The following is a 14,995-nucleotide window of genomic DNA, read 5'->3' on the forward strand; positions in this document are numbered from 1 at the left end:
TGAGTCGGAATCAACTCAATGGCAATGGATTTGGTTTGGTTTTAACCTAGGGATAACACCTGTCTTGTGGGGTTGTTGTGAATATCAAATGGAAAACAACTATCAAAGTACTTTGGACATACACATTTATGGATGAGGTATTATTATAATAAGTGATTGGTGCAGGTGGCAAATGTTAAATGATATGTAATTAGCATAGCTGGAAAACAGGTAAATTATTAAGCAAAGTTGCCTAATACCCATCCAACAGTAACTCAGGAAATTGGGAGTCAGGTTATTCTTTTCTGAAAAGGTTTCACCATCTTTTCTATGTGAATGTAATCTAGATATCAAACAATAAACTGGTTGTTGTATGACTTTAGGAAATTCACACAGCTCTCTCTTACCTAGGCAACTTATACTCCTATTTATCCAAGTGACTTTCTGGGCTTCAGTTTATTAATTTGCAAAAAGGGGGTCAGATTGGAAAAATCTTCAAAATTCTCTCCAGCTTCAGTGTCATGACTGTTGGCTTCAACTCAATTCTTCCAGCAACAATGGATGTCTTAGCAGGACAGCTGTACTTCTTTCTTTACTTTGTAGTTTCTACCTTTTCAGAAAAAGAACAACAGCCTCAACATGGCTTTTCCCTTGGTGCTTGCTTTCCTGTGGTCTCAGGACAAAGGAGTTTGGCTTTGTAATGAATTCCATTAAGATGTCATGAGAAGAAGGTGATGAATTCAAGACTGTCAGTCACTTTACAGAAAAACTCGTGAAACTGAAGATACTTTTTTTTACCTCTCCTACCTTCCACATTTTCTGCAGAATAATACATACATGATGGATGTTCAATAAAACCTTACTGACCAACAGTCTGATTTCTTTTCCTTTGGATTCCAGAAGTGGTAATGGAGTTCAACGTGGAAAACAATTGTTTAGAAACTGGAATTGTTCTCGTCCCTCCTTTGCCTTCTATCAAATTCTCCTCCACTTTTCAAGGCCTAGCTCAAATGCCTTATCCTTTGGGGGGTCTTTCTTGATGTTGGTCCCCTGCTTTCCCAATCCAGGACACAGCGTTCTTTTCTCTGTGCTCTGGTCACCAGCCGTAGCTCACGTATAGTTAAGTCAGATTACCTTCCCTTGTATTATATTTGCTGAACTGTCTGACGCTTCTCACTCATCCATAGGCTATGTGTGAGCAGGGATCCTCCCGGGCCACTGGGCATAGTCCTTTGCAAACAGAAGGGGCTCACTCAACATCTCTTAACCCACTGCCGTTGAGTCGATTCCAACTCATAGCAACCCGATAGGACAGAGTAGAACTGCCCCATAGAGTTTCCAAAGAGCGCCTGGTGGATTCAAACAATAGACCTCTTGGTTAGCAGCCATGGTACTTAACCACTATGCCACCAGGGTTTCCCAACATCTCTTACAACAGGCAAATAGTTTATCCTTCAGTTAACAATATTCAACAGACATATGCGTAAAGGCTTACTTTTTCCAAAGCAATGGAGACAGGAATCCCCTCCATTTCCTGGGTTCTCCTCCGTAAAAACTCAGAGATACCCTTAAGCAAAATCCGACAGCACTATTTCACAAAAACAATCTTCTTTGTTTTATTTCATTTTGAACTTAATTAATAGTAATGCTTAACCTGCCACCACTTAATTACATTGGCAAGTGGGTGACATTTATTGATCCATGCGTGAAGAGTTAATTCCAAAAGAGACTTTGACAGAAGGCACTTTCTGGGAGAACACATAGTTATTCCAACAGCTCTACTGGAATGACCCATAGACACCGCCTGGCCAGACTCAGGCCACTCTGGCTTCTGGCCACTTGTACCAATTTCCTAATGATCTAATAGGAACATGAAACAAGCCTCTAAAGAACCAAACCTCAGTCTTTTTTTCTCTTGGGTCTTAAAAATGAGATCAGATCTGGGGGGTAAAACTCAACATCTAAAGGAAAATGCAGTGGTACTGTACATTGTCTTAAGCTTTAATAGGGTTCTACGATGTTGGAGCCCTGGTTGCACAGTGGTTAAAGAACTTGGCTGCTAATCAAAAGGTTGGCAGTTCGAATCCACAAGTTGTTCCTTGGAAACCCAATGGAGCAGATCTACTCTGTCCAATAGGGTTGTTATGAGTCGGAATAAACTCGACAGCAGTGGGTTTGGTTTTTTTACTCTGTGTCTGAAAGGTCTTTGGATGGCATAAATAGTTCACTTTCAACTACTAATTGAATGGCTGGTGGCTAGAACCCCTCCCCTCCATATCTAGTGATGCTACGAAAGAAAAGGCTGGCGATCTGCTTCCATAAAGATTACAGCCAAGAAAACCCCATGGAGGGCAGTTCTATTCTAACAAATGGGATCGCCATGAGTCAGAATTAACTCGATGGCAACAGGTTTGGTTTTTATCAGTACTGTGTGTCTAGCAAAATTCTTTAAAGGCAGTAAGATGTTCAGTGAACACCTGTTAAATACAGAGTATGTACCTTCTATACCTAGAAAGGTAGGATATTCTAATCTCCACACCAACCAGTGTTGGTGATATACTTACAGATTTATGGTCAAAAGGTCCAATTCATTAGAAAAAAATATTCTAAACTCACCCCCCTTGCCTCCCTCCAGGGTAAGAGGTTTTACTCTGTCAACTATTTTGGGAGACGTGAAATAAGGTTAGGTCCCTGAGTTTTGCAAATGGTCTTCGCTTGACTGTTCAACTAAAGGTTGGCTGGTCAAACCCACTCAGTGATGCTGCAGAAGAGAGGCCTGGCCATCTGCTTCCATAAAGATTACAGCAAAGAAATCCCCGTGCAGCAGTCTACTTTGTAACATGGGGTCTCCATGAGTTGGAATTAACCTGACAGTAACTGGTTTAGTTGTGGGCTTTGGGGAATAAGGTTTGGGGATGGATAGGGGAAGGAGATACAAAAAACACCAAAGAAATTGAACTTGCTCTGAAAAGCTCACAGTCTGTATGATGATGAGATTATCCACTCATGACTGAACACAAGGTACAGGTGGTAAAGTCATACGCCACTCTGGGAGGACGCAGGAGTCTGTCTGCAAGGGCACAGGAAAGGATCCTTAAGACAGTGGCAACCCAACTGGGATCTGAGGGCTAAAAAAATTAGACTTGCTGATCTTAAAAAAAAAAAAAAAAAAAAAAAAAGCCATATCTGATGACAGGCCATCTGTTAGTTTGCATATATTTAAGAGAAAGGTAGAGCCTAAGATTTAGAGTCCAGGAGCTGAAAGTTCTGCTCTAATCCTGAGCTAATTCCTCATTTTTCAAAGTCCTTGGTTTCCTAAGCACTGATTTTTTTTTTAATTTGTAAAAAAGGAATACTAACAGTTTCTACTTGTCTGTCGACGGGGGTGGAAAAAGAATGAATACGTGGCATTAGAAGGAAATAAGATTTACCCCCTGACACACCAGCAAAGGCCTCTGCTTCCACAAAGACTTTTGTCTTTTTCCCACAAGCCTCCAACTCCAATCCCCGACCTGGTACTTAACCCTGAGCTCCAACATACTTAGTACTTTCTCCTTTGTGGACAAACTATTTGTATATTTGTCATGCTTTATACTAGAATAAACTCAGATTCTTTTCCTAATCAGGCTGTTGTTGTTGGTTGCCATCAAGTTTTCTGTCTCATGGTGACCCCACGCGTTTCAGAGCAGAACTGCTCCATAGAGTTCTCAAGGCTGCCGTCTTTTGGAAGCAGACCTCCAGGCTTGTCTTCTGAGGTGCCTCTGGGTGAGTTCGAACCTCCAACCTCTTAGCTAGTAGTCAAGCGCTTACCATTTTTGATACCCAGAGATGCCTCTAATTAGACCAAAAACATAAATTTTCATTTTTGAAAGAATAAAATTTAGAAGGTTTTGTTTTATCTATGACATCCCAAGAGCTTTATTAATATAAATTATCTCAAATATCTTTCAGCATTATTAAAGGGCCCTAAAAATAAAAATAACATCTGGAAAAGATGTTCACCATTTCTTCAACGTAATTTCAAAAGTCACTTCATATGTGCGTTTGTGATTTTTAGATTACTTTAAAGAGCTCTTAGTATCTCCAATTCTGACACCTCAAGCAAGTCCTTCCCTTGGCCTCTTATTTCCCCATACTATACAGACTGAATTACTGAATAATCTCTAAGATTAAAAAAAAAAATTCAAACAAATACTGTTTGAATACTATAGGACCTTGTCAGGGAGCCCTGACAGAGCAATGGTTAAGCACTCGGCTGCTAACCGAAAGGTTGGCAGTTCAAACCCAAAAGCTGCTCCATGGGAGAAAGACTTGGTGATCTATTCCCATAAAGATTAAAAAACAAAACCAGACCAAACCTGTTGCTGTCAAGTCGATTCCAACTCATACCAACCCTATGGGACAGAGTAGAACTGCCCCATAGGATTTCCAAAGAGCAGGCCAGTAGATTCAAACTGCTGACCTTTTGGTTAGCAGTGGAGTTCTTAGCCACCATGCCACCAGGGCTTCCAATAAAGATTACAGCATAGAAAACCCTATGGGGCAGTTCTACTTGGTCACATGGTGTTGCTATGAGTCGAAAATCTACCTGAATGTACCTAACAACAACAAGCCATTGTCACTAGTAAGTGCTCAAAAAAAGAGCAGTTGCCTCAGGGTGATCATGAAGTCAGCCTTGGCTCACATTTCCTTATTCTGTAGGGAGGTGAGCAAAAGAGATCCAGGAAGTAGGCCTTATTTATTTTTTTTAAGTAAGGTTGGCTGTAAGAAGGAGTTACCATGTTGTACTCAAAGTCATCAGAATATCATACCATCTCACCCTGACAATACTGGCACTAATTAAAAAAAGAGAAAATAATAAATGTTGGAGAGGTTGCAGGGAGACTGGAACTCTTCTGCACTGCTGATGGGAATGTAAAATGGTACAACCACTGTGGAAAACAATATGGTGCCTCCTTAAAAAGCTAGAAATAGAAATATCATATGATCCAGGAATTCCACTTCTAGGAATATATTTCAGAGAAATAACAGCCTTCACACAAATAGACATATGCATACCCATGTTCATTGCAGCATTATTCACAGTGGCAAAAAGATAGAAACAACCTAAGTGCCCATCACCAGACGAATGGATAAACAAATCATGATACATACACACAACGATAAAGAACAACTATGAACACACAAAACATCTCACAATATGGATGAATCTGGAGGGCATTATGCTAAATGAAATAAGTCAACTACAAAGGACAAATATTGTATGAGACCACTATTATAAAAACTCAAGAAACAGTTTACATATAGAAAAAAACACATTCTTTGATGGTTACGATGGTGGGAAGGGGTTGGGAGGGGAAATCACTAATAGGATAGTAGACAAATATCAACTCTGATGAAGGGAAAGACAATATGAAATATATGGGAAGTCAGTACAACTCGACCAAGACAAAGTAACGGAAGTTTCCTAGACACATCCAAACACCTTGAGGGACCAAGTTACTGGGGCTGAGGGCTGGGGACCATAGTCTTGGGGGACATCTAGGTCAACTGGCATAAAACAATTCAGAAAGAAAATTTTCTACATCTTACTTTGGTGAGCAGTATCTGGGATTTTAAAAGCTTACATGTGGTCATCTAAGATACATCTATTGGTCCCATCCTGCCCAGAGCAAAGGAGAATGAAGAAAACCAAAGATACAAGGAAAACATTAGCCCAAAGGACTAATGGATCACATGATCTAGAGCCTCCACTAGCATGAACCCAGGAGAACTAGATGGTGCCTGGCTACCACCCCGAGTGCTCTGACAGGGATCATAAGAGAGGGTTCCAGACAGAGTGGAAGAAAAATGTAGAACAAAATTTAAATTCACAAAAAAAGACCAGACTTACTGGTCTGTCAGAGACTGGAGGAACCCCCGAGACTATGGCCCACCGACCGCCTGCTAACTCAGACCTGAAGCTACTCCTGAGGCCCATTTTTCAGACAAACATTAGACAGGCCTATAAAACAATAAGACACATGTTTCTTAATTCAATCAAATATACAAGACCAAATGGGCAACTCTTGACCAAAAGCAAGACGAGAAGGCACGAAGGGAGAGGAGCTGCATGAATGGACACAGGGAACCTGGCATGGAAAGGGGGAGAGTGCTGTCACTTGTGGGGATTGCAACCAATGTCACAAAACATTATGTGTATAAATTTTTGAATGAGAAACAAACTTGAGCTGTAAACTTTCATTTAAAGCATAATACAATTAAACACACACAAATCATCAGAACATCAGAGACTGCACTCAAACCCCCTGACAATTTTTACCTGTGAGCCGGGTCTGTGTATTTGACCTTGAGTCTAGCAGCTCTTATGATAATTCTATGCCTGGAAGCCAGACAGCTGGCTTCACTCTCACATCTTTCCCTTCAATCTTTTATATTTACATTTCAGCAATGATTCTGCTCATAGGCTCCTGGAACCAAGATCTTCTCTTTCCTTTTTATATAGACACATAGTGCCAAGTTCAAGGTACACCAAAAGGGAAATAAAGGGTATGTGAAGTCAATGACTCTGGGAGGAGACACTGGAGTCTGGAGTGAAACAATGTCCCTGTCCCCATAAATATCAAAGGAGCAACAGACTCACCTAGTCTGATAAGAACTGCAGAAAAGACAAAGATGGATCAGATGTGATCTCTACAGTGCGCCCTCCCCCGCAAGCGTTTTCAATTCGTAAGGGAATGTGTCAAGGACTCAAATGGCTTATAACAGCAGTAGGTGGTGCAAACAGGTAATGTGCTCAGATGTTCACCAAAAGGTTGGAGGTACTTGTCAACTTAGAGGCACCTTGGAAGAAAGGCCTGGCAATCTACTTCTGAAAAATCAGCCCCTGAAAACCCTATGGACTGTGGTTTACTCTGACACACATGGGGTCACAAGAATTGGGATCAACTGTATGGAATCTGGTTAACTGGTTAGCTAGGTTAAATCCTACGAGACAGGTAGAAACACAAAACTTGCCTGTTCAGAAAAGACCTCATCTATTTGAGGAGGTACCAGGAAAGCTGTGTTTAGGTTGGTTGATACAGAATTTCAAATGACGGAGATGGAAGGCACAAGACAGATGACAGCCTGGGCACAGACAGAGAAGCCTAATACATCAATGTCTGAGGGAAGAGAGTTCAGTTTGTCCAAGTGATGCAGAAGAGAGATGGGAGGTAAACTTGGAGAAGTCTTTTGAGGCTATTCCTTAGAGGAGCTAGCTTGGAAGTGGCTCTCAAACTCAACTGTGCATAAGAATCCCCTAGAAAGCCTTTAAAAGGTGCAAATTTCCTGGCTCCCTCTGCAGAAATTCTGGGGAGGGGCCAGAACTTTGCATCTTAAGGAGGAACTCATTTAATCCTGAAGCAGGTGACCTCTGGTCACATTTCTGAGAAAACCAAGCTTCGGAGACCAGCCCTCCCTCAGGCTCTGAGATCTCTCAAACCAGCAGCCTGGAACGAATATTCCAGAGACTGAAACGCTAACTTGCAATTGCCCCTTGGTAATTCAAGCAAGGTAAAATTCTTCTCTGCAGATTTCGTATGTACATCCCTGGGCCCTGGTGCAGTTACTCACTGTTCAAACCCCACATACTGTCTTCTGCTTAGCTGTCACCTCCTCTGTCACTGAGCCCTCATTTGCCCCACCTAACCACGTGAGGTGAGAAATACTGCTTTCATTCCATAGGTGGGGAAGCTGAAGCTAAAAGAAATGAAGCGGAATCCAAACAGTAGCTGGCCAAGTGGGGCGTGAACCAGTTCTGACTTGAAATTCCGTATTTTTTCTTTAAAATCATTCATTAACTCATACCAGACCCCCTAAGTAAAGGACTGGATATAGCATAAACATGTGCACACGCACGCACACACACACAGACACACACACAGACAGATAGACACACACACTGTTCTATGGCCTGAGCCTTTTCTTTCAAATTGGAAATGTAAGGTCATAGATATTTCTCTCTTCAGATGGTGCAGAGCAATTCAGAAGACCCTCCCAACCCAGGTTCCATGTTGTAGCTGGGTAATTATCATTCCTTTATCCTTTAGGAGATACAAGATAAATAGGAAAGAAAAAGAGGAATAGACTCCTTCCCTATTTTCTTTCCGTCCTTTTCTTTCTCAAGTAGAAAATTTACTGACTCCCTGCCAGCAATTCACTCAGCCTAATGAAGTGTATAAGTAATGGGATTAAATAATCTTAAACCATTATTACAGTGGCCTGATGCTCACATTCATCCAAACTCTGGCAAACCCCAAGTGGTGATTTCATGCTTGATTTAAAAATAAACAAACTAGGGCAGCAGGAAGATTCTAGCATAAAGTTTCAGAGGCATTTAACCTGGAAATCTGAGCCCCACCATCCTGGTTAGGGCTGAGGCAAAGCCTGTCCTATTTCCACACTCTCCAGCCAAAATTGACTGAATCCAGCATTTTCTAAAAATGTCTCTCTGGACCTGTCGCCAGATATGGCACTTCGTGTTAGACCCCAGGAAAGCAGTTCTTTGAAGCCATCATCAAGGGTCGTGGTTTCTATTCCTGCTTCTGCCACAATAAACTCTATAACCTTGGGCAAATCACTCAGCTTTCTTGGGCTTTAGTTTTTTAGCAAGAAAATGACGTTAGAGAATTTCTAGGGTTCCTTCTGGCCCTTAAAAAGCATGCTAGTTCTATGACAACAGAAGGTATCGTAATTTCGGACAGAAACTGGGAGGAAAAGGTTACGTTCAGCGAGGCTCTTTGTTGGTCTGGGCAACCTACTTACAGGTCTGTGCCTCACTTCCCTGATGTGTTTGGCTACTAACCAAAAGGTTGGTGGTTCGAACCCACCCATGGGAGTGAGACCTGGCCATCTGTTCCCATAAAGATTACAGCCTAGAGAACTCTATAGGGCAGTTCTACTCTGTCACATGGGGTCACTGTGAGTGAAAATTACTCGACAGCATCTAACAACAACAACAACGACATGCCTTCTTGGAGCTGAAGTGATAAGATGAGTAGTAACCAAGATGGGCAAAGTGCTGGCAGCTATTTGGTGAAAGGGCTAAATCAATGGCATTAGCAATTCCCCCACTGAAAGGTTGCTGTTTTATAAATTATAGGGTGATAACATGAACGCTTGCTAAAGTGAGAGGTGCTTTCCAGGGCACATTCGATCCCCAAAGCATGTTGCATCTGAGTTAATTACCCCTGTAAAATTTTATAGCATTCTTCACTGAGATCTTTTACACTGTTAAAGTTTTACCTAGGGTTTTTTTCCCCCCTCTGTTGTTTTTGTTGCTTCTCTAAGGAATACTTTCCTGTTATATTTTCTAAACCTAAATGTATATATATATATTTAGCATACTAAGCTTTATTTCTAATATCTTAGATTTCCTCAGGTTTTCTGGAAAAACGATCATCCCATCTATAAATATTTACACATCCTAATCTTATGAACATAACTTTGAGAGAAAAAGTCATAGAAAAACATAGATACAATGACATGCGTTTAAAATTAACAAATGCTATGCACCAACACTATATGTATTGTTTAGAGATTCATGTATGTAATAAAAACATAAAAAAAGCATGGACATGATAATAAAAAAAAATTAGCATAGTGGCTAAATCTGTAAGGGAATTTTGGGAACACGATTAGGGATAGAACCCAGGGGATTTCAATTAGATTTCGAATGTTTTATTGCTTAAATGGGGTGATGGGTACATGAACCTACATTATATTATGCTTTATGTCTTCATCTGTGTTAGAAATATTACATAATAAATTGAAATATATGTATCTAACTTTTTCTGTATTTCCCAATTTCCATGGCAAAGGCTAGAATGTGAAGAATGATATTAATATAACAGGAGTGATGCTGGGCACATCTGGATCCAGGGAGAAGGTTAGCCATTGGCCATTGGTTTAATTTAAAAAGTCTGCTTTTTTTTTTCTTTCTATTTGTGTTACTGCAGTTTTTTTTTTTTAAACATTTTATTTTGATTTTGGAGAAAATTTAAATACCAAATTAGGTTCTCATTTAACAATTTCTATTCAGTGCCATTGGTTATACTTTTCACAGTGTGTCACTATCCTCATTGTTTCCATTCTGGTTGTTCTGTTTCCATTAATCTAGCTTTCTTGCCTCCCCCCACCCCCTCGCCCTTACCTTTTCATCTTTGGTCTAGGGTAACTGTTGGTTCTTAGGTCTCATTTAGATAACTGTTTAGAGAAGCACATTACTCACAGGTGACATTATTTAATTTTATGAGCCACTCTCTTTTGGCTGATAGGTGACCTCTGGTAGCGGTTTGAGTGCCAAGTTTAAAGAGTATCACAGGGTGACAGTCTTAGGTGTTCCTCTAGTCTCTACCAAGCCAACAAGTCTGGCCTTTTTTTTAGGAAAGTGAGCTTTGTTCTTCATTTTTTTCTCATTCTAGTTTTGTTTTAAAACTAGAATGGGTGATAAATTTCATTAAGTGCTCTTTTCGCAGCTGTGGAGATGACTGGTTCTTTTTTCTTTCCTTCCTTCCTCCTTCTCTCTCTCCTTCCCCCTCCTTCTTTCCTTCTTTTTTTGATGTACCAATATAGTGGATAATGTTAAAAGATTTCTAATATTGACCTAATATTGCAATCATAGAATAACCTGGACTTGGCCATGTTTTATTATGTGGCATTCAAATTGCTAATATTTCATTTAGGATTTGTGCATTTGTATAAGTCAGATTAGAACAGAGTTTTCTTTTGCCAGTAACCAATGTTAGGAATTATTATTGGGATCATGACAGCGTTATAAAATGGTTTGGGATGCTTTCCTCACTAAGGTATGAAATAGCACAGGAATCATTTATTCTTTGAAAATCAGACCAAACCCCGTTGCTGTTGAGTCAATTCCGACTCATAACAGCTTGAAGTTCTGCAGATCTCATTAGTGAGATTTCCTGGGTCTTTCTCAGGTCGAATAGCTCTGCATTTTACCCATATTTATGAGGTTATTAAAGTTTTCTTCCCTGTTAGATTTGCACAGAAAATAGCCTCTTTAATATAAAGTTTAAGTGTCATAATTTTTAAATGTCTTCTATTCCTGGGCTGAGAGCTTCCTTTTCATTCCTAATTTTCTGGAATTTTTGTTGTCTCTGGTTCTTATTATCACCATTGTTCCTCTTACTGTTCATTTCAAAGAATCATCTCTTAGGCCTAAAAGTTCTCGTCTTCTTCAATTTATCAATTGCTGTTTATATTTTAACCAATTATTTCTTTCTTTAGGCTGATTGTGTTGCTTCTTAAGTTAATTAATTTGCACACTTTCTTGTTGCAAGTAAAGATACTAGGTCTCCTTGGAATTCAACTTGGGTTACATTGTATTCCTGCCGCTAAGCAGTGTTACCATAACCACGACAATCTAAGAATTCTTTAACCCAAGAGTCTGTTTGGTTCTCCTTTAATACATTTCTTGTTTTAAGTAAAGCTCCCACCAAAGTAGGAACTGTCTACATTTTCCTTTTAGAGTTTTTTTGATATGGTAGTTTTTTCCCTAAGTCTTCCATGGAGATTTGGCAAGAAACTCTTTTGGTTGTATAGGTCAATGTCATTGATTAAGTGAATCTTACTAACTATATTATTTAACTCATAACTGATTTGTCAAAGATTGAAAGAAATGTATGATAGTTATAAGGGACATGGTTTTACCACTTCTACCTTCTCTTTCATCAATATTTTTGTATTATATATTTCAATGCAATGTTTATTTAATGAAGAAAGGGTCAGGGTTGTTCTTCATTAGAAATTGTGATTTTGACCAATAAACTATTGCTCTCTGGTCTATTTAATGATTGCGTCTTGAATGGTACTCCATCAGCTATTAATATTGGAGTTACTATGAAATTAATATATATTTTTGGTCTGAATTTACTGTAACATCTCTTGCCCATCCTTTTATTTTTAACTGCTAGTTTTATTGCTTCATTGCTTATGACCATTTTTATTTGTTCTGGACCTTCCTCTCATGTTTATTTTGATTAATTTATTTGTCTGCTGGAATATTTGAGTAACTTTTTCAGGGAGGATATGTAGGTGATATACATTCTTTTTGAACGTCCATGAACTATTTAAAAAGTGTTCCTGTAGAGGTAAAAGGAAACCCTGGTGGCGTAGTGGTTAAGAGCTATGGCTGCTAACCAAAAGGTCAACAGTTCGAATCCACCAGGTGCTCCTTGGAAACCCTATGGGGCAGTTCTACTCTGTACTACAGGGTCACTTTGAGTCAGAATCGACTTAGTGGCAACGGGTTTGGTAGAGGTAAAAAGTTTGATGTAACAAAAGCGTGTTACAAACTAGTATCTGTGGTATGGGCCCATTTTGTTTCTGTGTCACCACATGTATACAGGAGTATGGTTACATCTATATACATAAATCCATATACATTAGTATACAGAAATAGACAAAGTGTATGTGCTAAAATGTAAATGGCGATTATATTTAGATCAGGGAAATGCTGAGTTTTTTTTCTTCAGCTTTCTTTAATTTTTCTCTAATGAGCAATAATACTTAAAACTTAGGACATATTATTCCGTATTAATTCCTTAATATATATCTATATGTATTTATATATATTAAAGAATTACTATCATAAGAAAGATTATTCTGAGATCAATAAATTCAGAGATTGGGTTAACTATTAATTTTGAAAACTTCACATTATGAAGAAATAAAAAAAAAATAGAAAAAATTGGCGGGGGGGGCGGGGAACCTAACAATCGCGAATGAGATTTTTAATGATTTCTGTTGGATACATGGAAAGAGCTAGATTTGGGAATGAAAGGCCAAGTTTCAAGTCTTGGCTCTGATACTCACAATCTGTGGAACTGAACAAGCTTACATTTTCTCTGCCTCGGTTTCTTACTCTTGGAAATAATAAAAAAAATAATAATAATAATTGCACACACTGCCTAGATCATCAGAGGATAAAACGAGGTATGAGAAAAGTGTTTTGCACTCAACAACTGTTAGCTATTATGATTATTTTAACCATTAAGAACTTTTTTTGCCTTTTAACTTGAGGCATTTCAGAGAGAGCCACACGCAAATACTCAAGAAAGGCGGAGGTGTATGATTTTTTGTCTGCAGAGGGTCAGCATTCCAGGTTCTGAAATACTAGAGGCATGATTCATGCAGTCATCAATTAAAATCTTAGAAATCAAAAGCTATAATCACAGATGGCTTTAAATGTGGCAGATAGGGGCTGTCAGTATCTTCGTGTCTTCAGGAAGCTGAACATTAGTTTCAGGATCCCTGGTGGTGTAGTGGCTAAGAGTTATGGCTGTTAAACAAAAGGTCAGCAGTTCGAATCCATCAGCCACTCCTTGGAAACCCTATGGGACAGTTCTACCCCATCCTATAGGGTTGCTATGAGTCAGAATTGACTGGATGGCACACACCAATAAAGTACGGACTCAGCAATAAACTGCGAGTTAGAAGATCTGGTCCTAGTCTCTCTCTTTCCCTTTGCCTTTTATTTTGAAAACTTCAAAGCCACATTTGTAAAACGGAACTAATCATCTTCCCTTTTTCTATCTCACAGGGTTCTAATCGGTACGATAACATGCAGTCATAGATGCTCAGGAGCACTGTAAAATGTAATGGATTGTACAAATGGAAGAGCTAACTCTTCATAGTAGAAACAAACAAACAAAAAACCCCACTGTTGTCGAGTTGATTCCGACTCATAGAGACCCTAAAGGACAGAGTAGAACTGCACCACCAGGGTTTCCCTTCATAGTAGATAGAATGGTTAAACCTCTTAAGAGTGCACTTAGCAAATTTGCTTCTCCTTTCTTGTGCCCTTACCGCTTTCCTGGGGGAGTGCTTGTGGGCTGATGATGTAGAGACCAGGAAGGACAAAGGCTCCTTGGAGAGGAAAGAGCAGAGGTGGGCGATAAGAAGAGAGAGAGGGAAGGAAGTTCACGTTCATGTGGATTTTTCAGAGTCAGTCCAAACTCTCAGTTCCTTTTCCAACACCTACATAAAGCACTAGCCATGCTACTTTTAAAACATCTTACTAGGAGGAATTGAACATATAAAAGGGCAACTTTCCTGCAGAGGTGGAAAAAGCTAGCTCTTAATGTCAGCTGAAGGGTAAGAATGTTTTAACTGGAGCCATTTAGTGACAGAGGGAGCAAAAGGCTGAGAGTGTTTGCCGCTAACACGCCAGGTACCTTAAAGTATTTAGACTCCTGCGGAGTTGGCCTCCTATTTCCAGAGGCCCTTTAATGGCTTGGATTGCAACTCTAATAAAAACGTCTGTACTGACTTCCACAGTTGGAGAGTTAGAGTTGGACTCCATCCACTTATTTCCCTTCTAAGAGCCCTGTTTTAGAGGAGGATCCTTGGCTGCCATTTCGTAAACAGCCTTCTGGGGCGCGTTTCTGATGCGCTGGGTCCCTAGACCCAGACTCCTCTGCAATGCTAAGAAGAGAACAGTGATTCTTTTGCTCACTCTAAACTTATGAGTAAGCCCATCTCATCAAGGGCAGAAGGCACAGAAGTGAGAAGCACCGTTGCTGCCCTTCATACTTACAAACTTGAAAACCAAACACATTGCCACTGAATCGATTCTAACTCATAGTGACCCTTCATACTTGCACCAACATAAAAATATTCCTAGGCAAAGTGCGAGCTGCTTCTTCTCATATATGTCCTCATATTCCTTCCATTGCATATATTTATTTCTGTATATCCATAGCAACTGCAGCCAGGAACCCAGCCTTAGAGGGTTTCTATATCACATTATACAGAGGGAAAAAGCAATGCTAATCATGTTAGTAATCAGATTAAGCCCTTACATTAGTAAACAATTTTGTCATTCACAAAATATCACATCCATGAACTTGTTCATTCCTTCTCTTTGAGGACAGGGAAGAGGCTAGTATCTCCCGTTAAAAAAGAGGATACTGGTGCTCAGAAAAATAAGATAACTTACCCAGGGTCACACCAA

The 14,995-nt window shown here is 39.7% G+C and overlaps 1 protein-coding gene across 14 annotated transcripts in view; it reads right to left on the reverse strand.

Moving 5' to 3' along the window:
* Positions 1-14,995, reverse strand: part of LPP (LIM domain containing preferred translocation partner in lipoma) — a 778,646-nt gene that overhangs the window by 106,488 nt on the left and 657,163 nt on the right. The gene's annotated exons all lie outside the window — the stretch shown is intronic.

The sequence above is a fragment of the Elephas maximus genome, chromosome 1, assembly GCF_024166365.1.
Source record: "Elephas maximus indicus isolate mEleMax1 chromosome 1, mEleMax1 primary haplotype, whole genome shotgun sequence".
Taxonomy (NCBI): domain Eukaryota; kingdom Metazoa; phylum Chordata; class Mammalia; order Proboscidea; family Elephantidae; genus Elephas; species Elephas maximus.